Source organism: Thalassophryne amazonica, chromosome 8, assembly GCF_902500255.1.
Source record: "Thalassophryne amazonica chromosome 8, fThaAma1.1, whole genome shotgun sequence".
NCBI classification, from domain to species: Eukaryota; Metazoa; Chordata; class Actinopteri; order Batrachoidiformes; family Batrachoididae; genus Thalassophryne; species Thalassophryne amazonica.
The window spans coordinates 55,599,412-55,624,815 of record NC_047110.1 but is presented as its reverse complement, the minus strand read 5'-3'; the positions used below and the strand labels follow the sequence as shown (position 1 = coordinate 55,624,815).

At 38.5% G+C, this 25,404-nt stretch overlaps 1 long non-coding RNA gene across 1 annotated transcript; it reads right to left on the bottom strand.

Annotated features, from left to right (window-relative positions):
* LOC117515095 lies at positions 1–21,000 on the bottom strand. Its single transcript, XR_004562047.1, has 3 exons — positions 20,907–21,000; positions 3,671–3,675; positions 1–12 (listed from the first exon to the last, which is right to left on the bottom strand). It is a non-coding gene; the product is annotated as an uncharacterized LOC117515095 (long non-coding RNA).
* Between the last annotated feature and the right edge of the window lie 4,404 nt (positions 21,001–25,404).

The window sequence follows — 25,404 nt, the reverse complement described above, 5'->3', positions numbered from 1 at the left end:
TTTTCAGCATCACTCTGAGACAAGACATTTCTAATTTTAGAGATATTGCGTAAATGCAAAAAAGCAGTCCTACATATTTGTTTAATATGCGCTTTGAATGACATATCCTGATCAAAAATGACTCCAAGATTTCTCACAGTATTACTAGAGGTCAGGGTAATGCCATCCAGAGTAAGGATCTGGTTAGACACCATGTTTCTAAGATTTGTGGGGCCAAGTACAATAACTTCAGTTTTATCAGAGTTTAAAAGCAGGAAATTAGAGGTCATCCATGTCTTTATGTCTGTAAGACAATCCTGCAGTTTAGCTAATTGGTGTGTGTCCTCTGGCTTCATGGATAGATAAAGCTGGGTATCATCTGCGTAACAATGAAAATTTAAGCAATGCTGTCTAATAATACTGCCTAAGGGAAGCATGTATAGAGTGAATAAAATTGGTCCTAGCACAGAACCTTGTGGAACTCCATAATTAACCTTAGTCTGTGAAGAAGATTCCCCATTTACATGAACAAATTGTAATCTATTAGATAAATATGATTCAAACCACCGCAGCGCAGTGCCTTTAATACCTATGGCATGCTCTAATCTCTGTAATAAACTTTTATGGTCAACAGTATCAAAAGCAGCACTGAGGTCTAACAGAACAAGCACAGACATGAGTCCACTGTCTGAGGCCATAAGAAGATCATTTGTAACCTTCACTAATGCTGTTTCTGTACTATGATGAATTCTAAAACCTGACTGAAACTCTTCAAATAGACCATTCCTCTGCAGATGATCAGTTAGCTGTTTTACAACTACCCTTTCAAGAATTTTTGAGAGAAAAGGAAGGTTGGAGATTGGCCTATAATTAGCTAAGATAGCTGGGTCAAGTGATGGCTTTTTAAGTAATGGTTTAATTACTGCCACCTTAAAAGCCTGTGGTACATAGCCAACTAATAAAGATAGATTGATCATATTTAAGATCGAAGCATTAAATAATGGTAGGGCTTCCTTGAGCAGCCTGGTAGGAATGGGGTCTAATAGACATGTTGATGGTTTGGATGAAGTAACTAATGAAAATAACTCAGACAGAACAATCTGAGAGAAAGAGTCTAACCAAATACCGGCATCACTGAAAGCAGCCAAAGATAACGATACGTCTTTGGGATGGTTATGAGTAATTTTTTCTCTAATAGTTAAAATTTTATTAGCAAAGAAAGTCATTAAGTCATTACTAGTTAAAGTTAAAGGAATACTCGGCTCAATAGAGCTCTGACTCTTTGTCAGCCTGGCTACAGTGCTGAAAAGAAACCTGGGGTTGTTCTTATTTTCTTCAATTAGTGATGAGTAGTAAGATGGCCTAGCCTTACGGAGGGCTTTTTTTATAGAGCAACAGACTCTTTTTCCAGGCTAAGTGAAGATCTTCTAAATTAGTGAGACGCCATTTCCTCTCCAACTTACGGGTTATCTTCTTTAAGCTGCGAGTTTGTGAGTTATACCACGGAGTCAGGCACTTCTGATTTAAAGCTCTCTTTTTCAGAGGAGCTACAGCATCCAAAGTTGTCTTCAATGAGGATGTAAAACTCTTGACGAGATACTCTATCTCACTTACAGAGTTTAGGTAGCTACTCTGCACTGTGTTGGTATATGGCATTAGAGAACATAAAGAAGGAATCATATCCTTAAACCTAGTTACAGCGCTTTCTGAAAGACTTCTAGTGTAATGAAACTTATCCCCCACTGCTGGGTAGTCCATCAGAGTAAATGTAAATATTATTAAGAAATGATCAGACAGAAGGGAGTTTTCAGGGAATACTGTTAAGTCTTCAATGTCCATACCATAATCAGAACAAGATCTAAGATATGATTAAAGTGGTGGGTGGACTCATTTACATTTTGAGCAAAGCCAATTGAGTCTAATAATAGATTAAATGCAGTGTTGAGGCTGTCATTCTCAGCATCTGTGTGGATGTTAAAATCGCCCACTATAATTATCTTATCTGAGCTAAGCACTAAGTCAGACAAAAGGTCTGAAAATTCACAGAGAAACTCACAGTAACGACCAGGTGGACGATAGATAATAACAAATAAAACTGTTTTTTGGGACTTCCAATTTGGATGGACAAGACTAAGAGTCAAGCTTTCAAATGAATTAAAGCTCTGTCTGGGTTTTTGATTAATTAATAAACTGGAATGGAAGATTGCTGCTAATCCTCTGCCTCGGCCCGTGCTACGAGCATTCTGGCAGTTAGTGTGACTCGGGGGTGTTGACTCATTTAAACTAACATATTCATCCTGCTGTAACCAGGTTTCTGTAAGGCAGAATAAATCAATATGTTGATCAATTATTATATCATTTACTAACAGGGACTTAGAAGAGAGAGACCTAATGTTTAATAGACCACATTTAACTGTTTTAGTCTGTGGTGCAGTTGAAGGTGCTATATTATTTTTTCTTTTTGAATTTTTATGCTTAAATAGATTTTTGCTGGTTATTGGTGGTCTGGGAGCAGGCACCGTCTCTACGGGGATGGGGTAATGAGGGGATGGCAGGGGGAGAGAAGCTGCAGAGAGGTGTGTAAGACTACAACTCTGCTTCCTGGTCCCAACCCTGGATAGTCACGGTTTGGAGGATTTAAGAAAATTGGTCAGATTTCTAGAAATGAGAGCTGCTCCATCCAAAGTGGGATGGATGCCGTCTCTCCTAACAAGACCAGGTTTTCCCCAGAAGCTTTGCCAATTATCTATGAAGCCCACCTCATTTTTTGGACACCACTCAGACAGCCAGCAATTCAAGGAGAACATGCGGCTAAACATGTCACTCCCTCACTTTTATCTAAATTCTGGGTCTTTTAGTGAAGCTTTGGGCTAGTGCCCAGTGGTCACTTTAGTATTTCTTCTGTTTTTGTTGTTGCTTAATGCTGACAAATTATACCTTATTTGTTGTCTTTCTGCCGCCTGATTCTGTTTTTTTTTCTCTCTTTCTGTTTGAGGTGCAGCTCCATCCAACCACTGGGAGTGGGTGTCATCTTCTTTGTTTTGTAAATTGTGTTGTAGCATGGCCCAAGCAGAGGGTCGTCCCACTGAGTCCGGTCTGCTTGAGGTTGCTTCCTCAAATCATCAGAGGGAGTTTTTCCCCAGGGATGAAAGTGGTGAAAAACAAAAAAAGATGAAACCAAAAATCCCCCCGTGCATGCGCAAACATTTTGGAATTCCAGAACCTCTGAAATGCAATCTGGAGCTATTTCAGACAGTAAATTGCAGTGAATGCAGCGTCCATTTTGGTGTGAAAAAACAAACAAACAACTTTCCTTATTCAGAATCACTCCAGTACTATTCTGCCCTTAATAGGATGCAGTAGTTTTTTATCTTTGCAGATAATTTAACCGAAACAAATTGTCATTAAACTTAAATAAAACAAAACTAATGTTATTTGGGAACTGCAGAATGAATGAGCAAGCACAAGTGCAGATAGATGGGGTGCATATTGAAAGGGTTAATGAAAATAAATTTCTTGGGCAATAACAGATGAGAAAATCAGTTGGAAACCACACATCAAATACAGTGGATTGCAAAAGTATTCAGCCCCTTGGTATTTCACACATTTTAATTTGATTATGGCTTTTCAAATACAAAAAGTGAATCAGGCTTCTCAATATAAAAATATTCTAAAATTATCTTCCTTCAACCAAAACTCAAAGCAAATCTCTACAATTTGATATAAATTAATTAAAAATATAAAAGCCAAGATGATGGGTTGCATAAGCAATCAGCCCCTTTGGTATAATACCTGTAAATAATCAGTTTAATTGCCAGTTTTCTTCAGACAAGTCGGGGGATGGATACATGAACATTTCCAAGTCACTGAATATATACTGAACTTTTTCACATTAGTTATAATGAAATACAACCAGTATGGCACTCTATGGTAAATCTGTGTTCTTAAAGTCAAAACAATTAAAATGAACAGACATAGTAAAATTCTAAACAGCACAAATCTTGTACAAAGCAAAAAATAACCTTTTACCAAAAGCATACAGAAATTGTTCGGGGATGGAGAGGAGGGATATCAATTAAGAGGACAACAAACAACAAACAAGATTCTGCATTTCATTTTGTGGGGTGAGAGTGTGGAACGGTGTGGGAGGGGAGTTAAAACAGTGTCCAAACATTCAGCAGTTTTAAACTAAATATAAAGAATGTGTTTACACAGGATACAGGGATGAAGTGGAGGTGTAAGAGTCACTTAGTGTTCACAGGAAACAGTTATTTATTTCTAGATTTATTTATTTATGTTCATTGTTATTGGTTTGATCTTTTCTGTTGTGTTTTGTTTTATCAGGTTCTTTTTGTCTCTTTCTATAAAAGTGTATTGTAGCATTATTAGTTAATATGCATATGTCGTGGACATGAAAGCTCGTCAGCATCTCACCATGTCATTTAGGTCCTTCAGACTTTATTTTGAGTAAATGCTTCAGGGGAGCATTAGCATGGCAAAAACTTTCAGCTTCTAGGGGGCTCCGCTCCCCCAGACCCCCTACCTTTTTAAGCATTTTTTCTTTATTTACCTATCACATGCCTGGAAAAGTTCCTTGCCATCTAACCATGTCCTTTAGGTCCTTCAGACTTTTTTCAGTAAAATGGTTCTTGGGAGCATGAGCATGACTAAAACCTTTCAGCTCTGGGGGGCTCCGCCGCCCCATACTCCCCACCTTTTTAAGTATTTTTGTTTTTTGCTTTCCAGCTGACCCCCTAATTACAGCCCTCTTAACCCCCTGCCACTTTAAGCATTTTTTTTTATTGTAGATGTAAATTAATATTCAAAGTTTTCAGCTAGTTGACAGTAGGGCTGTATAATATGGTACAATATGGCCAAATTATCGTATCTCAATATTGTCATATAAATTGTCATGTAAATGTCACTTATATACTTGCTGTCCATATTAGGTGGACTTAGGTGCCTGGTCTTGAGAACCAGGGATGGAAAGCTTTTTTTAATCTCAGAACTCTCCCTACCCACCTAAGTGGCTCTATACTTTTTTTTTTAAAGATATTTAGGTGTACCTTAATAAACACTAGTCGAGTTCCACTTTAGATTTGGAATGTATAATAGAAGATATACCTTACTGAATTTTCATATCAATATGATATATGATATGACTATGATTTGACACAAAGTGCAGCAACAGTGAAAATTAAACATTCTTAAACAAAACAGTAATAATACCACACTCATTTTGCACTCATCATAAGGTTAGGATACTGTGCCCTCCAAAAGTATTGTAACACTTGGAATTTCACACATTTAATTTGTTTATGCTATTTTAAATACAAGAAATACAAAAAAAAAAAAAAAAAGAATAAAAATTCATAAAATTATCTTCCTCAAACTCAAACTGAAAGCAAATCTCTAAAACTTGATAAAACCTGTAAATAATAATCAGTTTTATTCCCAGTTTTCTTTAGACTAGTCAGGGGATGGAAACATGAACATTTCCAAGTCACTGAATATGTCTTGGACTTTATTTACATCAATTATGAAGAAATACAAAAGTTTCTTTCACCAAAATATCAAATCTAGGCTTTCATCTCAAATGTACTTTCTATCAAATTGTAGCTGAACTTTTTAAGAAGTCTTCTTTTTAAGAAAATCTTCCTCTACACCACTTCATCAGGAAGATGGATTTTATATTTTTAACTAATTTATATCAAGTTGTAAAGTATAAACTGTATTTGAAATGGAATAAACAAATTAAAATGTGTGCAATACCAAGCGTTCCAATACTTTTGATGGCAACTGAGAAACACTGAGGAGCAGCATCTTACATCTTATATATAGTCCAGGAGATAAGAGACTATTTAGAGTGGAATCCTGCAAACGGTGATACAAACATCAAATTTGGCACAAATAATCCATAGACATGAAGTCTTTTAAAAAAACTGATTGGCCACTTGAATTTTCAATAGGCAGCCAGGTAGGAGTCAACTGAAGAATACACAGTGGTCAAAATTAAAAGACACTCCAATCATATAGAAAACTACACCACATTATTTGCCTGATCATGAAGATTCTGAAAAAGGTATAGTTTGGACAATTTGTGACTGAATGTTATGGAGTTATGAGGTAAAAGCAGCAAGAATGGTGGGTTTTTACTTTCTGAAGCCAGAGTTTTACACCTCTGTAACTTTAACATTGAAAATGGTGTTGACATGCTAATGCGTTGGCATCGCTCCCGTTTTTAAGTTATATAATACATCTATCAACTGTTTCAGAGGACCATAACAGGTCAATTTAACATAAAAAGGTAAATATTACTCACAGACATATGGTGTTTAGGGTTTTAGCGGGGAAAAAATAAGATAAAGCAAAATAAAACAACAGCTTTGCTTCAAGGGCCCCAAAACGGGCTTGACTGAAAAGCACAGCACTTAACGCTTGCTACTGAACAATTCTGATGTGACCAAGCAAGCAAGCAAGATGGTGGATGAACAATAATAACGTGATCTTACAATGTCAAATGTACAGTATCTATTGAAATGGGTATCTTACAAAAATTGTGTAAGTGGAATTAAGATTGTACAGTTGTATGTAAATGTTTGGGTACCCCTGATGATTTCCATGATTTTCCTTTATAAACCATTGGTTGTTTGGATCAGCAATTTCAGTTAAATATATCATATAGCAGACAAACATAGTGATATTTGAGAAGTGAAATGAAGCTTATAGGATTTACAGAAAGTGTGCAATAATTCTTTAAACAAAATTAGGCAGGTGCATAAATTTGGGCACCCCAACAGAAAGATCCTCCTTTTGCAGAAATAACAGCCTCTAAACACTTCCTATTGCTTCCAATGAGAGTCTGGATTCTGGTTGAAGGTATTTTGGACCATTCTTCTTTATAAAACATCTCAGGTTTGTTGGTTTCCGAGTATGGACAGCCCACTTAAAATCACACCACAGATTTTCTATAATCTTCAGGTCTGGGGACTGAGATGGCCATTCCACAGCATTCTACGTGTTCCTCTGCATGAATGCCTTAGTAGATTTTGAGCAGTGTTTAGGGTTGTTGTCTTGTTGAAAGATCCAGCCCCGGTACAACTTCAACTTTGTCACTGATTCATGAACATTGTTGTCAAGAATCTGCTGATATTGACTGGAATCCATGTGACCCTCAACTTTAACAAGATTCCCAGTACCTGCACTGGCCACACAGCCACACAGCATGATGGAACCACCTCCAAATTTTACTGTAGGTAGCAAGCATTTTTCTTGGAATGCTGTGTTCTTTTTCAGCCATGCATACCACCCTTGTTATGTCCAGATAACTCAATTTTAGTTTCATCAGTCCACAGCACCTTATTCCAAAATGAAGCTGGCTTGTCCAAATGTGCTTTAGCATATCTCAAGTGACTCTGTTTGTGGCGTGTACGCAGAAAAGGCTTCCTCTGCATTACAGCATCTCCTTGCGTGTACTGTATAGTTGAATGATGCACAGAGACACTATCTCCAGCAAGATCATGTTGTAGGTCTTTAGAGCAGGTCTGTGGGTTGACTGTGACTGTTCTCACCATCCTTCGCGTCAGCTTATCTGAGATTGTTTTTGGTCAGCCACTTCAGGCCTTAACTAGTACTGTGCCTGTGGTCTTCCATTTCCTCACTATGTTCCTCACAGTGGAAACTGACAGCTGAAATCTCTGAGATAGCTTTTTGTATCCTTTCTCTAAACTATGATGTTGAACAATCTTTGTTTTCAGGTCATTTGAGAGGGTCAATGAGCTTAACAAACTAATTTTGTGTTGCAATAATTAGTGCTAAATGTGTTCAAATCAATAAAATGACAAGGGTGCCCAAATTTACGCACCTGCCTAATTTTTGTTTAAAGAATTATTGCACACTTTCTGTAAATCCTATAAACTTCATTTCACTCCTCAAATATCACTGTGTTCGTCTGCTATATGATATATTTAACTGAAATATCTGATCCAGACAATCAATGATTTATAAAGGAAAATCATGAAAATTATCAGGGGTGCACAAACTTTTGCATACAACTGACCCGTGACTCCTGAGATAGAGTACTAGATAATGCACGACTTACAGAGGACAAGGTGTGCTTTTTTTGGCCATTACACAGGTTGTGCAATCAGTATTTTGTATCTGTCTTCACCACACAGAAACATTGTAGAATTGTGACTAAGATGTAAAAATCTACAGTAGCTTATGAAGAAAATATTATAAGTGTAACCTTGTGTTTCAGTTGCATAAACCAAGTGCAAGAAATAAAGCTGTTACAGTTTGTACTCCTTGGCAAAACAGCAATCAGCTCTAATAATATCTCCCACAGACGGTGTTGGCCAATTATTTATGAATAATAATGGAATGACTTGCATGGAGACATGTCACAGCACAAAACAAACATCATCCATCTCTCCTTCCATCTCGGATCTCATTGCCCAAGGGGAGGCAGGGGGAGGAGAGGGAAGGGGTGATAGAGGTACAACATAAAAAAAAGGCAAAAAAAAAAAAAAAACAACAACAAAAAAAGCAAAACAGAGAAATGTGTAATTTTGAACAATACACAAGGTGAGCTTGCCTGAGAAATACACATTTGACACGTCATGCTTCTACGGGAAAGAGAAACTCCAGAAATAGATGTTATGCCAAATCAAAAGAAATTAGGAGGGAAATTATTTTTAGAAAAAAGAATGTCAAAAAGATCACAATGAAAGGCGCCTAAGAACAGAGGTTTCGTTTAACACCTTGATGTCTGCATTGATGCAGCCTGTTTTCACTGCATCCCACTGTTAGTGCATATGTATTTAAGCTACACCTGTCATTTTATTCACAGTGCGCCTTTTGCCTGAATCAACAAATGTTTTCTCACACATTACAGTGGTGACATGAACAACTAAATAAAATATCCCGCAGGAAAACAGATGCTGAAAACAACTCTGCACAGCATTAATGCAAAGTCTGGCTGCTGCTGTTTATTACAGAACTCCTGCTATGAAAAGCGTTTTCTAAAGGCATGTGCCTCTGAGTATAATGACCTAAGCTGCTCAGGCGTTTCACGTTTTTAGAAATTGGATGAGCTTGGCCCATCATCAAACATTACTCAGCATCAGTGTTCAGTATTGTGTAAATATCAAGCACACGATGCACACAGAGATGCCCGTAGCATCTTTTCAGAGCTGCTTCATTTGCATTTATGACACAAACTATTATTATGACAGCTGTAATCATGCTGAAAAATACAAAGTTGTTCCAAACCAAAATACACATTAGGTGTATTTGCACAAAGTATTGGATTGTATCGCCGATACCAGTCTGAATTTTACTCAGTATCAGATCGGAAAGGAAATCAATGGTATCGAACATCATTAATATTTGTGGGTGTGATTGCTTTGAGTGGGCCGAGCATCTGTGCCTCTCATACCGTCCAACCGTAATTATGCTCAGTGTGGCTGGTAGCTGCTGTGTCTGTTTGGAGTATTTTATTACAAACATCTAGAATAAAATGGTGAAATGTCCTAACGGATCTTCTAAGACGTCTCTTCTGCATTAATCACACTGAGTGAAATTCTTATCAGATTTAATGTTGTATGTTAACTGTACTAGCACTTTTTAGCAGCTGTCGGTACTTTCATCTGTTTAGTCCACTTAATGTACGATTATTGAGAAAATAAGCGGCTAATAACTTTTAATGTCCACACCAAAGCAAATAAATTTGCAATACTTTGTAGTGTTTTTTTTTCAGTTTTGGCATGAACTCTGGACTGAACATTTGACATTTGATAGTGATTTTTTGTATGTGTATGGTGCTTTTTTATATTGTATTGTTTTATTATGTCTGACTTTAGATTTTTAATTGGGTCTTATTCTCACTGTTAATATTGTCATTGTGTACCTTGTCTTTTGTGTGCTCCTGCTGCAATGCTAATTTCCCTTCAAGGGACAATAAAGAAATTCTGATTCTGATTCTAATTCTAATTCTGATCTGCCAGGAACTGCCATGCACTCTCCAAAAATATGATTTAATAAATACACAAACTGAGATTAGCCTGTTAACTGGATTGGACTTGAAGAGAGGGGCATGCTCAGGCTTCTTTTGTCACAGACTGAGTCACCCATGCGCCACCCCTTTATGCATGAATGAATTCACTGGAAATCAGTGAGGGAGGGGCTGTCAACATGGTGATGCCCAGATATGGGCTTCATTTCGGCTGTTTCAGTTCGCTATAGAAAACCTATGGGTGACATCACGCAGGCTTTGTCCAGTATATATATCAGGGGTGGGCAATGAGGGCCAAGACAGTGCAGGCTTTCCTTGCAGCCATTCACCTCAGCAGGTGGGTTTGCTGATGAGCTTCTCCCCTAAACATAAACACCTGATCATTAATGAAATCACCTGCTGAAGTGATTGGTAGCAAGGAAAACCTGTAGTGTCTTGGCCCTTCATGGCACATGATTGCCCACTCCTGATGTATACAGTCTATGGAAAGAACATACTGATCCATACAGGAAAGAAGCTTCACCTATGGTGCCTTCATCAAATTCATACAACCCAAATTCCAATGAAGTTGGGACATAGTGTAAAATGTAAGTAAAAACAGAATACAATGATTTACAAATCCTCTTCAACCTATATTCAATTTACTACACCACAAAGACAAGATATTTAATGTTCAAAGTGATAGACTCTGTTGTTTTTGTGCAAATATTTGCTCATTTTGAAAAGGATGCCTGCAACACGTTTCAAAAACTGGGACAGTGGTATGTTTACCACTGTGTTACATCACCTTTCCTTCTAACAACACTCAATAAGCGTTTGGAACTGAGGACACTAATTGTTGAAGCTTTGTAGGTGGAATTCTTTCCCATTGTTCCTTGATGTACGACTTCAGTTGTTCAACAGTCCGGGGTCTCCGTTGTCGTATTTTGCACTTCATAATGCGCCACACATTTTCAGTGGGCGACAGGTCTGGACTGTAGGTAGGCCAGTCTTGTACTCGCACTCTTTTACTACGAATCCACACTGTTGTAACACGTGCAGAATGTGGCATTTGCATGGTAGAGTTTTAACTTTCACTTGTAGATGTAGCGACAAACTGTGTTAACTGACAATGGTTTTCTGAAATGTTCCTGAGCCCATGTGGTAAGATCCTTTACACAATGATGTTGGTTTTTAATGCAGTGTCACCTGAGGGATCAAAGGTCACAGGCATTCAATGTTGGTTTTCGGCCTTGCCGCTTATTTGTGGAAAGTTCTCCAGATTCTCTGAATCTTCTGGTTATATTATGGACTGTAGATGATGGAATCCCTACAATCCTTGCAATTGAATGTTGAGAAACATTGTTCTTAAACTGTTGGACTATTTTTTCCATGCAGTTGTTCACAAAGTGGTGATCCTCACCCCATCTTTGCTTGTGAACGGCTGAGCCTTTTGGGGATGCTCCTTTTATACCCAATCATGACACTCACACTTAGTGTCCTCAGTTCCCAAACGCTTATTGACTGTTGTTAGAAGGAAAGGTGATGTAACACAGTGGTAAACATACCACTGTCCCAGCTTTTTTGAAATGTGTTGCAGGCATCCATTTCAAAATGAGCAAATATTTGCACAAAAATAGAAACTATCAGTTTGAACATTATATATCTTGTCTTTGTGGTGTATTCAATTGAATATAGGTTGAAGAGGATTTGCAAAGCATTATATTCTGTTTTTATTTAGATTTCACACAACGTCCCAACTTCATTGGAATTGGGGTTGTAGTTTAGCGCACCAGCAACCTCCCTCCACCTCCCTTACTTTGTATTGCAAGGCTGCATGGAATTTGTATGCATACTGAGAGCACTGAGAATACTACTGAACATTGTGCAAAAGTCAAAATCATTTCAGTTCATTTTGACACATTCCTGCTTAGTGTTTGCGAATTCAGCCACCCAGGCACTTGGGAGAGTACATTTTAAAAACTCCAAATCAGCCCAAACACCACCTTAATCCTAATTGAAGAAACCAAAAGTTAATTGAATAATCTCCATACGTTATGCCTTATTTACATAATGCCTCCAATTGTGCAGTTGCTGGATAAATGTGAGGATCATCCTAACAGTTTCCTTTCTCCTTGTTATGCTCCAGTCATCTTTCTTTTACTCCTACAAGTGGAATATTCCTGAATCAGGCCAATGTCCCCCTGAGATCTGTCTGACTTTTCTGGGTCATGATGATAGAAGTCGACATGGAGTCCATGTTTTTTTTTATATATAGTGTTGGAAATGTCACTCAGATGGAGTCACCCATGTGTCACATTAAAAGAAGTCTAAAGGATAAAGAACAACAGGTGCAAAGTTAAAAATGTGACACTGTGTATCTTGTGCTTCACTGTAAAACCTGAGAAATTCGGCTCACTCGAACATTGTGTAGAACACGTAGCTCAAGTAGGGTAAGGAGTTTGGTTCAATTCCCAATCCTGCTACCTGTCTGTTTTCATTTTCTCAGTTCACCCAGCTGTAAATGGTTACTGGTCTTGGCTGGGGAAGAAACCTGTGAAGGACTGGCATCCCATCCGGGAGGAGTCATATACTCTCAACTGTTTCACGTTTCCGAATCCAGGAGTACCGACACCAATGGGTCTCACAGTTTATTGAGGGCTTTCTACTTCCAAACATTTTGAAAGAACCAATTACCTCAAAACATTTAAGCTAAGCATGCAATTTCCCCTGGGATTAATAAAGTATTGTGACTAAGTCAAACAAGTCAGCCATCAAAAGTTATTTTGATGACACAAAATGCACTTTGTTAATTCCATAAGTGCCATTTATGTTCTGATAATTTCAAACCTATTGCAATTTGATAGACTAGTAATCAGGAAATGTATAGTGAGCTTTCAGTTTGCGAAAACCTACTATCGCCAACATTCATATTTTTTAAAATTATTTCTTCTTTATATGTTTTCCCCTTTATGATAAAGTGTTTGACAAACACTGACTTCTTCTGCTTTCTTGCATCATGATTGCTACAAGTAAAACAAAAATAAACGGCAAAGGTTATAAGCATGTGTTCAAAAAAGGTATACTTGTGGTTTTGATACTACAACAGTCTGTTCATAAACCAGAAAATACCCAAATGTTCTGTTATATCAAATTGTTCTTGGAAAAGTCTGAACTCCCAACTGTATTAAAAGTTGGACTTGGGTTATATGAGGAGTGGTATCAGGCTCAAACTATAAAAAGCAAATTGATCCAACATAGAAGAAGGGTAAGGAATACATGCCCAGTGCAAGTGGGTCAGCCAGTTTGTGCTGGACTAATGTATTTGGTTTATTATAAAAAACAGATCACAATTTGAAAGTTTGCTTCTTCCTATTCCAGACAGATTTACCATACAGTACTATTTTGTTTGTATTTCCTAATGATTGATGTAAATGTCCAAGAATCAGTGATATGGAAGTATTCATATATCCATCTCCTAACTTATCTAAAGTACCTAAACAGGCTGTAAAAATATCATTCTAATCCAAATACATTTTTTTCTGTGAATTTGATTGGTTAATCATGTGAGATTTCAGACCATAAAATATCACGTGGATGGTGGCAAAATATTAAAACCCTTTCATATTTGATGTGTTACTCCGCTCGCTGACTGCGTTGCTACGCAGGTGTCAACAATGGCACTGTCACCTGAGACCGACAGAAACTACTGCAGCGATGGCGATCCTGAAATGAGTGGATTTAATGGATTTAACTGGATTTAAGTGGATTGATTGATGGATGTACTGTGGATTTAATTCATTGCAGCTGACGAGATGGAGAAATCTGTGGGTCTACTCACAGAAATTCCAGTTTGGTATGAAGATGATGTTGCGACGGTAAGCTTTGATGAGCCGACCACACCCTTTCACAACGATTCATCGACCAAATTACTTACAGAAAAATAAACCATGCAAATGATAGAATTGGATTAGAATGGGAATAATCCCCTTGTGTTTGATGATTTGCAGACGTTCATGCTAAATTTTACAGTTGCAAATTGAGTTTTACTGGTTACTAATTTATTTGTGTTATATGAACCAGTAATCTAAGCATGTGCGTGCGTGCGTGCATGTGTGTGTGTGTGTATTTGCTATACACAACCACAGTAATTAAGTAATGGACACCAAACTTGCTATGGTGACTGGGGGCACCAAGGGGGAGGTCACTGTGGGCCTTAGGTTGAAAGCGTTTGTGTGCGAACACGCAAATACACACACACACACACACACACACACACACACACACACACACACACACACACACACACACACACACACACACACACACACACACACACACACACACACACACACACACACACGGTCAGCCTTATATATTAGATCACAACCAGAGCCCTTATTTTCACAGTTCATGTGGTACTCGGGCCAGGTAGCAAGGATCACACTTTACTTACTACGTACACAGTAAAATCACCAGTGTAAAACTAACGCTGACAGTGTTAAAGTAACACTGCCAGTGTACATATGGTCCTACTCTGGTCAGAGTGGGACCATATGAGAACAGCAGTTTTTGACAAACGGGATGATTTTGACTTTCATATTGTAAAATTTCCTTATATGAGTAGTAACATACAGAGTAAACCTACATACGGTGTTTATACCTCCCAACTAGTCAGAATTGGTTGAATCTGTGATAATTTCACAGTACTAGACACCATAAACTTACTAGTAGATTAGTTAAACAAAGGTTTTTGTATGACAAATTGGTTCTTCAGTTTAAAAGATTTTTAAGAGATATCGAGAGATAATATCTAAGTTTGGGGTATCCATTAGAAAGCATGAAAATTCAGTAAGGTATATCTTATATTTTATATACCAATTCTAAGGTGGAACTATGCTAGTATACTAAGGTATATCTAAATATCTAAAAAGGAAGAGTAAAACAGAAGAGTAGAAAAGAGTGGAGCCTGTAGAAGATGGAATTTGTCTGCCTATAGTTGCTATCCATAACCTAACCAGTAAAGTAAACTTTAGATAGAAACCTAAAACATATGATATCTTAGCTTCTGTTTATATAGTAACATAGCTACAATTACAGCTTAACCTATTAGCTATTAATTATCTAATAACCTGCCTAGGCCTCATTCGCCTTATATATAAGCCAGTTAAATGTTGTTTGGATCAGTCTTCCTTTTAAGGGTTTTGTTTTTGTTTTATTTTGTTACGAAGAGTTTGCTACCTAAGTGATAACTAGGCCTACCGCTGCCAACATTAACTTACCTGGAATTTATCCCTCTCTATCGAGCCAGTTAAGGACTACCCTGGCCTACATGTTGCTGCGGCCACGAGCCCCGAACTCTCTTTAGCTGGGAGCAGTTCCACATCAGTATCCTTTCACTAAGGTATTATATCTTGTCTCCATACATTTCAGCACGCTTTATGGTTGTGAATACATACAAATGTCCTTTTAGTTGTTCTCTTTTTTAATATTATTATAATAATAAATGGAGGAGTGGGGTACAATTAGTTAAACCTAACAGCTAACGTTAGCTTATTGAGCCGGCTGCAGCACTGTTTGTCATAGCTAACAACAAAGTCGGTTCTGTTCTGTTTGGGAAGCTAACATTAATACACACCTTTGTTTACATTTGTTGTGATGTGTATTTGTTGTTAATACCGTTAGCATAGAGTGAAGTTATGCTATTGTACTTTATATGCCAGTTACCACCTTTGGTTAGCTTTGTTGGCTAGCAAGGTAGGGTTGGCTAGTTAACGACTAAATTAACGGTAGTTCATCTGGCTATAGTTAGCCTACTTTCGCGATTTACACTTATTTTACATGGTGTAGATGGTTCTTCAGTTTATGGGTTCTTTAATAGATATCAATAGATAATATCTAAGTTTTGGGTTTCCATTAGAAAGCATGTAGAGTATGGATTTTGTCTTCCTATAGTAAGCTAGCAGGATGAACTTTAGATAGAAACCTAAAACATATTACATCATAGCTTCTATTTCTATAACATAACCATATTTATAGCTTAGCCTACTAGCTATAATTTAGTTTTACAAGTCGACAGACTAGGTAGATGTATACTACAATCTTCTCCTGTATGAACATTTAGGTTTCAGGGGCTAACTCCTGTAATATTATGTAGTAACTATATTTCTTGTATATGTTGTTTACTACCCTGATTGTGTATATATCACTTATATACATGCTGTCCATATTCTTGAGCTGCTTAGGTTGGTAGGGAGAGTTCCCATGGGATAAAAATGCTTTTCACCCTACCATCCCTGGTTGTCAAGACCAGGCACCTAGGTGGCTCTACTCTTCTTCTTCTTCTTTTTTTTTTTTTTTTTTTTAGATATTTAGATATACTGTAGTATACACAAGTAGAGTTCCACCTAGATTTGAAATGTATAATACAAAATATACCTTACTGAATTTTTCATATAGCAGATGATATTTGAGAAGTGAAATGTTTCTAGTATTTACAGAAAGTGTGCAATAATTATTTAAACAAAATTAAGCAGGTACATAAATTTGAGCACCCTTGTCTTTTTATTGACTTGAATACATTTAGGACTAATTATTGGAATACAAAATTGGTTTGGGAAGCTCACTGACCCTTGACCTCCCCACACAGGTGAATCCAATCATGAGAAAGGGTATTTAAGGTGGCCATTTGCAAATGTTTCCCCTCTTTGCATCTCTTCTAATGAGTGCCAACATGGGAGACTCTAAACACCTCTCAAATGACCTGAAAACAAAGATTAGGGGATGGTTTAGGGGAAGGATACAAAAAGCTATCTCAGAGATTTCAGCTGTCAGTTTCCACTGTGAGGAACATAGTGAGGAAATGAAAGCCCACAGGCACAGTACTAGTTAAGGCCCGAAGTGGCAGGCCAAGAAAAATCTCACATAAACTGAAGCGAAGGATGGTGAGAATAGTCATAATCAACCCACAGACCTGCTCCAAAGACTTACAACATGATCTTGCTGCAGATTGTGTCTCTGTGCATCATTCAATTATACAGTGTACTTTGCACAGAGATGCTGTATGATGCTATAATGCAGAGGAAGCCTTTTCTGTGTACAAGCCACAAACATGAGGTATGCTAAAGCACATTTGGACAAGCCAGCTTCATTTTGGAACAAGGTGCAGTATTATATACGCAGCATATGCAACTCTATGTAGGCCCGGTGATAAAGGGGCTTTAGATCCCTTGTGTTTTTTTGGACTCTTTACTCCTGTTCTTTCATGTCACTTGTTTGGACAGTTTGTCACCACTGGAACATTAAGTCACTTTGGCTTTTGCAACTACCCTTCTGGCTCATTGCTGCCTGCATTTTGGATTCTATTTTGCCTTTGCTAAATCATGACAGTTTTACAGATATTGCGGATTTCAATTTTAACAGACAAAATTTGCTGGTCCACCTGAATCTATTAGATGTCTGTTTTACTTTCTATCTATCTATCTATCTATCTATCTATCTATCTATCTATCTATCTATCTATCTATCTATCTATCTATCTATCTATCTATCTATCTATCTATCTATCTATCTATCTATCTATCTATCTATCTATCTATCTATCTATCTATCTATCTATCTATCTATCTATCTATCTATCTATCTATCTATCTATCTATCTATCTATCTATCTATCTATCTATCTATCTATCTATCTATCTATCTATCTATCTATCTATCTATCTATCTAGTACGAATCAATCACAAATATTATGTGTTTATGGGCTATGTTTTGTTTCACCTTTGGCCAATCTCTTCCAAAAGTTCATCATCTGGAAACACTAACCCAAATAATATTCCCAAATAATTTGGTGAAAATCCATCCAGATGTTTGTTTAAATTTTGTTTGTGTGAGAGTCCCTTGACTCCCAAAGACAAATCACTGTCTCAGACAAAGTGTACTGGTACTTGCAGTTAACTGAGGGAGCATGCACAGCTCCATTAAATCAGCAATACACAACACTGTGCCCGAATAAATTGTATCAGTGCAACATGACTATTTGTGGTGATGATGTTCAATGTTTCGTGTTTGATGCAGTTAGTTGACAGCACCTCCTCTGCACTGCCTACACTTTGTGTTTTCTTGTAACTGGAAAATGTGCACCGCCTGCTACAACAGAACAAGCCAGCAACCTCCAAGTCAGTCCCAGGCACACGTCTACTGGACTTCTGAATGTGGAGGCGGATAAACTCTGAAGTCCCAAGATGTGTGTAAACTGTGCAATATCTTGCAACAGCCAGGCTCCTTCTAATGCACATCACAGTTGCCTCATGACAAGGAGGTGAATATACCACAATGAACCGCATTGCGCCCATCGTATATCCCAGATGCAAAACGGATAGGAAGTGGTAAAAAACAAAACAAGAAACAGCTGGAGATCCCACATAGAAGGTGGAGCAACAGAGTGGCAATATAAGAATAGCACAACACTGTATCCTTGTATAGATTATGAAATATTTAAATAAGCACGATTATGCAACTGCCACCGTGGGATCTGTTTGCATGAAAAGCCAAAAACAGAGGAGGTGAAAGAACCATTGTGATGTACTGTGTGATAGAAAGACACAATCCAAAGAAAGAGTAGGCTCACTCGCTCGCTTAAAAATGACACTTTGTAATACAGACAGATGGCCTGATATTGTCCATCCTGGCCTTTTTCCTCCCTCTGTTTCCATCCAACAGCACACCCCATCATCTCCTACCCTTCAAATTATACAGGACTGACAGGGCCCTGGTGCTTGCCATTTGCTTGTCATATCTGGCACCAGATTTTCTTTTTTCTGTTTGAGGTCAGCTTCTACTGGGGACACCATCAATTAGTCACTCTGACACATTCACTGTAAAGACAGTTTATCACTCCTTTATATCCTTTTTTTTATATCCATCAGAATAAGTCAGTCTTGATTTTCAAATCACAAATTAAATTGATTTCACCTAGACGTTAGACCCAATTTCTTTGACTTTTTATGCAGATGTGAACATCTTTGGGAACCTCAGTAACATATGGTCTACAACTTGTAGTGCAAAACCGTTTGGAGTGTGTCCAAATCCACATTGCTCTTTACTAGGGATGGCACAATACCATTTTTCCCCCTGTCCGATACAATACCAGTACTGGAATCTTCAGTATATGCTGATATTGATACCAACCCAACATAGTTTGAAAACAACTAATTTGTTAAATACATTTGTCTGGTTGTACAATCCCAATTCCAATGAAGTTGGGATGTTGTCTAAAATGTAAATAAAAACAGAATACAATGATTTGCAAATCCTCTTCAACCTATATTCAACTGAATACAACACAAAGACAAGCTATTTAATGTTCAAACTGATAAACTTTATTGTTTTTGTGCAAATATTTGCTCATTTTGAAATGGATGCCTGCAACACGTTTCAAAAAAGCTGGGACAGTGGTATGTTTACCACTGTGTTACATCACCTTTCCTTCTAACAACACTCAATAAGTGTTTGGGAACTGGGGACACTAATTGTTGAAGCTTTGTAGGTGGAATTCTTTCCCATTCTTACTTGATGTACAACTTCAGTTGTTCAACAGTCCGGGGTCTCCGTTGTCGTATTTTTGCACTTCATAATGCACCACACATTTTCAATGGGCGACAGGTCTGGACTGTAGGCAGGCCAGTCCAGTACCTGCACTCTTTTACTATGAAGCCACGCTTTGTAACACGTGCAGAATGTGGCATTTGCATGGTAGAGTTTTAACTTGCCCTTGTAGATGTAGTGACAACCTGTGTTAACTGACAATTGTTTTCTGAAGTGTTCCTGAGCCCACGCGGTAAGATCCTTTACACAGTGATGTCAGTTTTTAATGCAGTGCCACCTGAGGGATTGAAGGTCACAGGCATTCAATGTTGGTTTTCGGTCTTGCTGAAAGTTCTCCAGATTCTCTGAATCTTCTGATTATATTATGGACTGTAGATGATGGAATCCCTAAATTCCTTGCAATTGAACATTGAGAAACATTGTTCTTAAACTGTTGGACAATTTTTTCAAGCAGTTGTTCAGCACGTGGTGATCCTCACCCCATCTTTGCTTGTGAACGGCTGAGCCTTTTGGGGATGCTCCTTTTATACCCAATCATGACAATCACCTGTTTCAATTAACCTGTTCACCTGTGGAATGTTCCAAACAGGTGTTCTTTGAGCATTCATCAACTTTCCCAGTCTTTTGTTGCCCCTGTCCCAGCTTTTTTGAAATGTGTTGCAGGCATCCATTTCAAAATGAGCAAATATTTGCACAAAAACAAAAAACTCACGCATGCACACGAAGGTTCAAGCTTGGCTGATGCAATCACACGTGATTCAAATCCATGGTTTTTGCAAAAAATAAATAGGTCCGATACTTTTCTAACAGACCTCGTAAACATGCAAAAAGTGAATATCATTCATGATATATATATATATATATATATATATATATATATATATATATATCTCACCGCAAAAATGTTTTATTTATTTATTTATTTATTTTTGGCAGGGGGATCACTACAGCCTGATCAAGGAGGTGTTCCGAACAGCTCTCGCTTCTGGTGTCAAGTGCCCGGCCCTGCTGGGTGTGTCCCGATCCGGGGACAGTGTCAGGTCAGGAGATTGACTAGGACAGTCCACCTGACAAACTCACAGAGGAGGGAAACCTCCCCCTCCGGTAAATGGCTCAATAATCTTAAGAGAAACGTTGTAGAAAAACAAACAGCACACCGTAGGTGCAGTTATTTCCGGCTGGCAGATTCTGCTCTTTTTCTCTCTGTCCAAGGAACTGATGACATCATGCAGCACTGATGGCTGCACACCACTGGGTGCTGGATTGACCACGAGAGGCCTTCGTTGAAGCTGATGCAGCACACTGCAGTCTGCTTTTGGAATGTACTCTTCCAAGAGGACAGCTTGTGCTGTGAACCCACTGATGATTTGATGGATAGACACTGGTCCTGTACCCCAGGGTGCTGGATGACCCCCTCCCGTCTGTGTTACCAGTTACTGTGTGCTCATCTCAATAAGGATTTTTAATGGTATTTTCTGTTTTCTGTTTCTTCAGCTTGGTAAAAACTGTAAAAACTTGTAAATGTTAGAATGGCCTAAGCAGTGGGTCACCCCTCTAAGTCTGGTCTGCTTGAGGTTTCTTCCTCAACATCATCAGAAGAAGTTTTTTCTTACCACTGTCTCTTTTGTCTTTTGGTTTTTCATTTATCTTTGATGTCTTTTTAGTAGAATGCAATGGGCCCCAAACCTGGGGTCTAAAGTTGCACCCTAGGCTCTATAGTTATCCTAACCAGATCTGGCATTGTATCCGAGGGCTCTCTTCAAGATGGTGATCATTCCCTTAATTGCAGACAGCTGCACCTCATGTGCACTTGGGTGACCGGGGATTGCCTCAAGGTATTTCTTCAGGTTCTTTTTCATCAGGCCTGTTGCTCCCACCACAACTGGGATGATATCGATGTCTTTCAATGACCATGTTGTTCGTAGGTCATTTTTCAGGTCTTGGTATTTCAAGATCTTGTGTGCTTGCTCTAGCGGTTGGTAAGGTTAGATCTTACTCGTGTGAAGCGCCTTGAGGCAGCTTTGTTGTGATTTGGCGCTATATAAATTGAAATTGACTGAATGAGTTAGTCCATTTGAGCCAGAATGTGTAGACAGTATTTAAAAATCAACAAACATTATCATCTTGTAAATTACCAATTTAACAAGACCATGTAACGAGGATGGACTGATTAGTTTTTGAAAGAAATTTCCTCAAAGAGGAAATTTCTTAAGGTATGGCAATTTCAAGAAAATACCCTTCGGGCTCTGAGGATTTAGGCACTTGTATATCAGATAATGTACATGTGTTGCACATCAAAATGTTCAGAACAATCTCAATGCTCTGAATGTGAGATGGATATTTGTCTAGAATACTGTGTTAATATATAATTAGGCTCTAATGCTGAAAATATGAAATGTATTTTTAGAAATTCTTCAAATCTTTAGTGTATACCCATCTTTCACTCATGTAGATTAACTGTTTTGGTGTTTATAAATTGGTTTACTGAAGTCTTTATGTTACATAAGTCAGGTAATATATGAAAAAGATTTTAAATCAATGTATAAATTGTTGTATAACTTTCGGCTGTCCTCATTAGTTAGGATTGTTACAGCAGATCAAGTACAGATTTGCATCGGGATTTGGCGCATGTTCTATGCCAATGTGTTTTACTTGGAGAAATAGAAACAGATCCCTGGTTTTTCTAAGTGGTTACCATCCAAGTACTAACTGGGACGTATCCTGCTTTGCTTCTGAGATCTGATGAGATCAGGCATAAAGAAAGCAGTATATGTGAAGCTCAGCAGTACTATGAACTGTGCATTGCAGTGACCTGAAACATTAAAGAGAATATTTCTAAAATAATATCACTCACCACTTCCAGCTAGATGTCTTGTGTCTTCAGTCTATCCACAAATATGATGCAAACTGGGAAATCTGTTTCAAAAATGTCCATTCTCTCTATTGAGAAAAATACAATTTAAAACAAGAGCAATGAGAGATTTCTGCAATCTGTCACTCCGGATCCAGACCACTTCCAAAATTCAGTGGAGTCTTCCATGCCGTAATATCTATCTGTGGTGCAAATTTGGTGAAAATCTGTGAACTGGTTTTGACGTAATCCTTCAAAGCCCATATAAAGTGAAATCTTGATCCAGAATCTGGATCCGGATCACCTCCAAAATGGAGTCTTCCATGGCCTAATATCAGTGGTGAAAATTTTGTCAACATTTGTGCAGTAGTTTTGATGCAGTCCTGCTAAAAGCCAGAAAAATAAATAAACTAGAAGCACTCAGAGAGCGTAAACCTCCGCCAAGGCCATATGGTCACTGATGTCACATGGAATACCCTTTGGCAAAGAGACTTATTCCATGTCGTTTCACACATCTACCGTTGTGTTTCAGATTCCGTGGTTAACCCTCTGGGGTCTGAGGGCATTTTTTTGGACAGTTCACTCGCCTGGCATAAATGTTTTATTATTGCTGTTAACAGCTCTCCCTGCATCCCACACTCAAGATTTATGTCTCTTTTTTCAGGACAACCTGTACTTTCAAAATATATATGCTATAGTTGTGTTTTATAAGTGTAATAAAGGTTTACAATCAGAAATAAGAAAGGAAAAGTAAAGCGAAAAAATAATTTTCCACACACATTTATTCAAAACACACAGCAAACTATAATAAACAACTGTTTTGACACTTTATAAAGATAATTTGGGCTCTTGTGTGAAAGACTGTACAACAAAAATGTTCAAACAATAAACACAAATGCACATTTTGAACAATATATACAAAATGGTCTATGCGTTTTGTTGGTCTTCATCTCAAAGCAATTTCTGTCTGCTATTACACAAAGCTCACATCACAAACTTCTTCTATGAAGTTGACTGTGTGTTTGTTCTCTCCTGCTCTGCAAGCAGCTTTCACATTTCGAGGCTCATTCAGTTTGAGGAGCAGCCCCTCCCCCCTCGCTCCACTGATATGGTAAACAGTGCTTTACACCGAAGCGAGAGAGCTTGCCACAGGCTTATCCAGTAACATTCACAGGAAAACTAGTGGAGCATTCCTGATACTCTCACACTGTTTGAGCATGTGAGATTGTATGAGAGGCTCTCCGTTTGCTCCATCTGCTCACTTTCACTGTGCGTAATGGTGCAGGGTGCATTGGAGCAGCCAGGGAGCTATTCAAATGGGCCAACTAGTAACACATCACTCCTAAAAACAATCTTTGGTGTGTCACGTGAGGTGAATCTGCCCTACGATTGGATTTTGGAAAACCATGTGATGGTGAACCAATTCAGATTGGACACTCACATTGCTCACGTCATCACATAGCTTCTATGAGGAGTACAAAGATGGTGGACAGTGGCTCGAAAGTTAAACCCTTAGATCTTCAGCAAATGTATTTATAAAGAGAAACTGCATGAACTACACAAGTTTTTTTTATTTTCTAATAACTAATTTATTCAATGAGGAGAACCAAATGCTAAATTATTGTTGTGTCATAACTTAATTTTTGTTCAGCCTTTGTGACCCGTCTTCATGAAAGTGAGATGCAAAAATGTTGAAATTGGCCCTATCCTGCAATGATAAAGAATCCTTAAAGTAGACCTGCACTGAAATAAATGCAGTCAGATCTTTGGACCAAAAAATGACTTATATTTACACATAAGATCCTTCTGAATGTAGTAAAGTAAATCTGCAAGCCCAGATCTGTCATTCAATGGAGAAATCTTAGTTTAAAAATGACAAATTTACAGCTAAAATTTAGCCCTCAGCAAAACTGTCAGCACATCCGGGACGCTGCCGAGACATCAGACAGAAGACCCTATCCCAGCATGCACTGCGCGCGCCAACTGTAATTTGCGGATTTACGTCAAAGGGGGAATCGCATGCCATCTGCCTCGAACGCCTCGTTCAGCTGTCGCCACAACCATTTGCGCACAGCATATGCACTCTACATTCGCCTGCTGCTCGCACCTATAACACATTCCAACGGCAGGCAAGCTGAGGTCGCATTGTCACCTGATTATGTTCGTGGCATTCGTACGGCATGTCATACACAGGTCGGACATATCATGCCGTGGCATGATATGCTGGATGAAATCATCGACCATGTTGTACTGTGGCCGAATGACACAATCGAGGCACCCTTCACAACAGTGGCCGAAAGACAGCGAGTGCCCTATGAGTGCCCATTGGACCCCTTCTCGGCAGGTGTCATCCGTAGTCCAGGTGCCACCCACAAACATCCAACATCACTCGAGGCACACTTAGAAAAGGCAGGGCTATTCACGCAGTCAGCACGACAGTAGAGGGCAGGTTACCACATTCAGGCTGGCTGTGTGAATGTCTAAGTGCCTCACGAGTGTGCCATTACCAAGCAACACATATGTCATGCAAGTGTGCCCTCAACATATGTCGCATGCGAGTGTGTCGCCCCCCTGCAACACATGTGGTGTGTGAGTGTGTAGCCCCCCCCCCGCAACACATGTGGTGTGTGTGTGTGTGTGGGGGGGAGCACACTTGCATGACATGCTGATAATTATGTACAGACAAGATCACATGGGGACCAGCCAGCCACGTCTGAGTGCACACGGCAAGGCGCCTCTCAGCTGATCACCGGCCAGCAACTCACTGACAGCTGGAAATGATGGCTTAGTGCACATGACGTGTTAAATTAAAAACACAGAGAACATAGCCAGGACAAGTATAAAAATAAATACTACAATAACTACATACATAATTACATAACAAATACATAAAATAAATAATCACAGAACAAAGAAACAGAGTGTGACATTTTGTTCTGTGCACCGATTGAAAAGGTGGGCATGGCGCTGCGA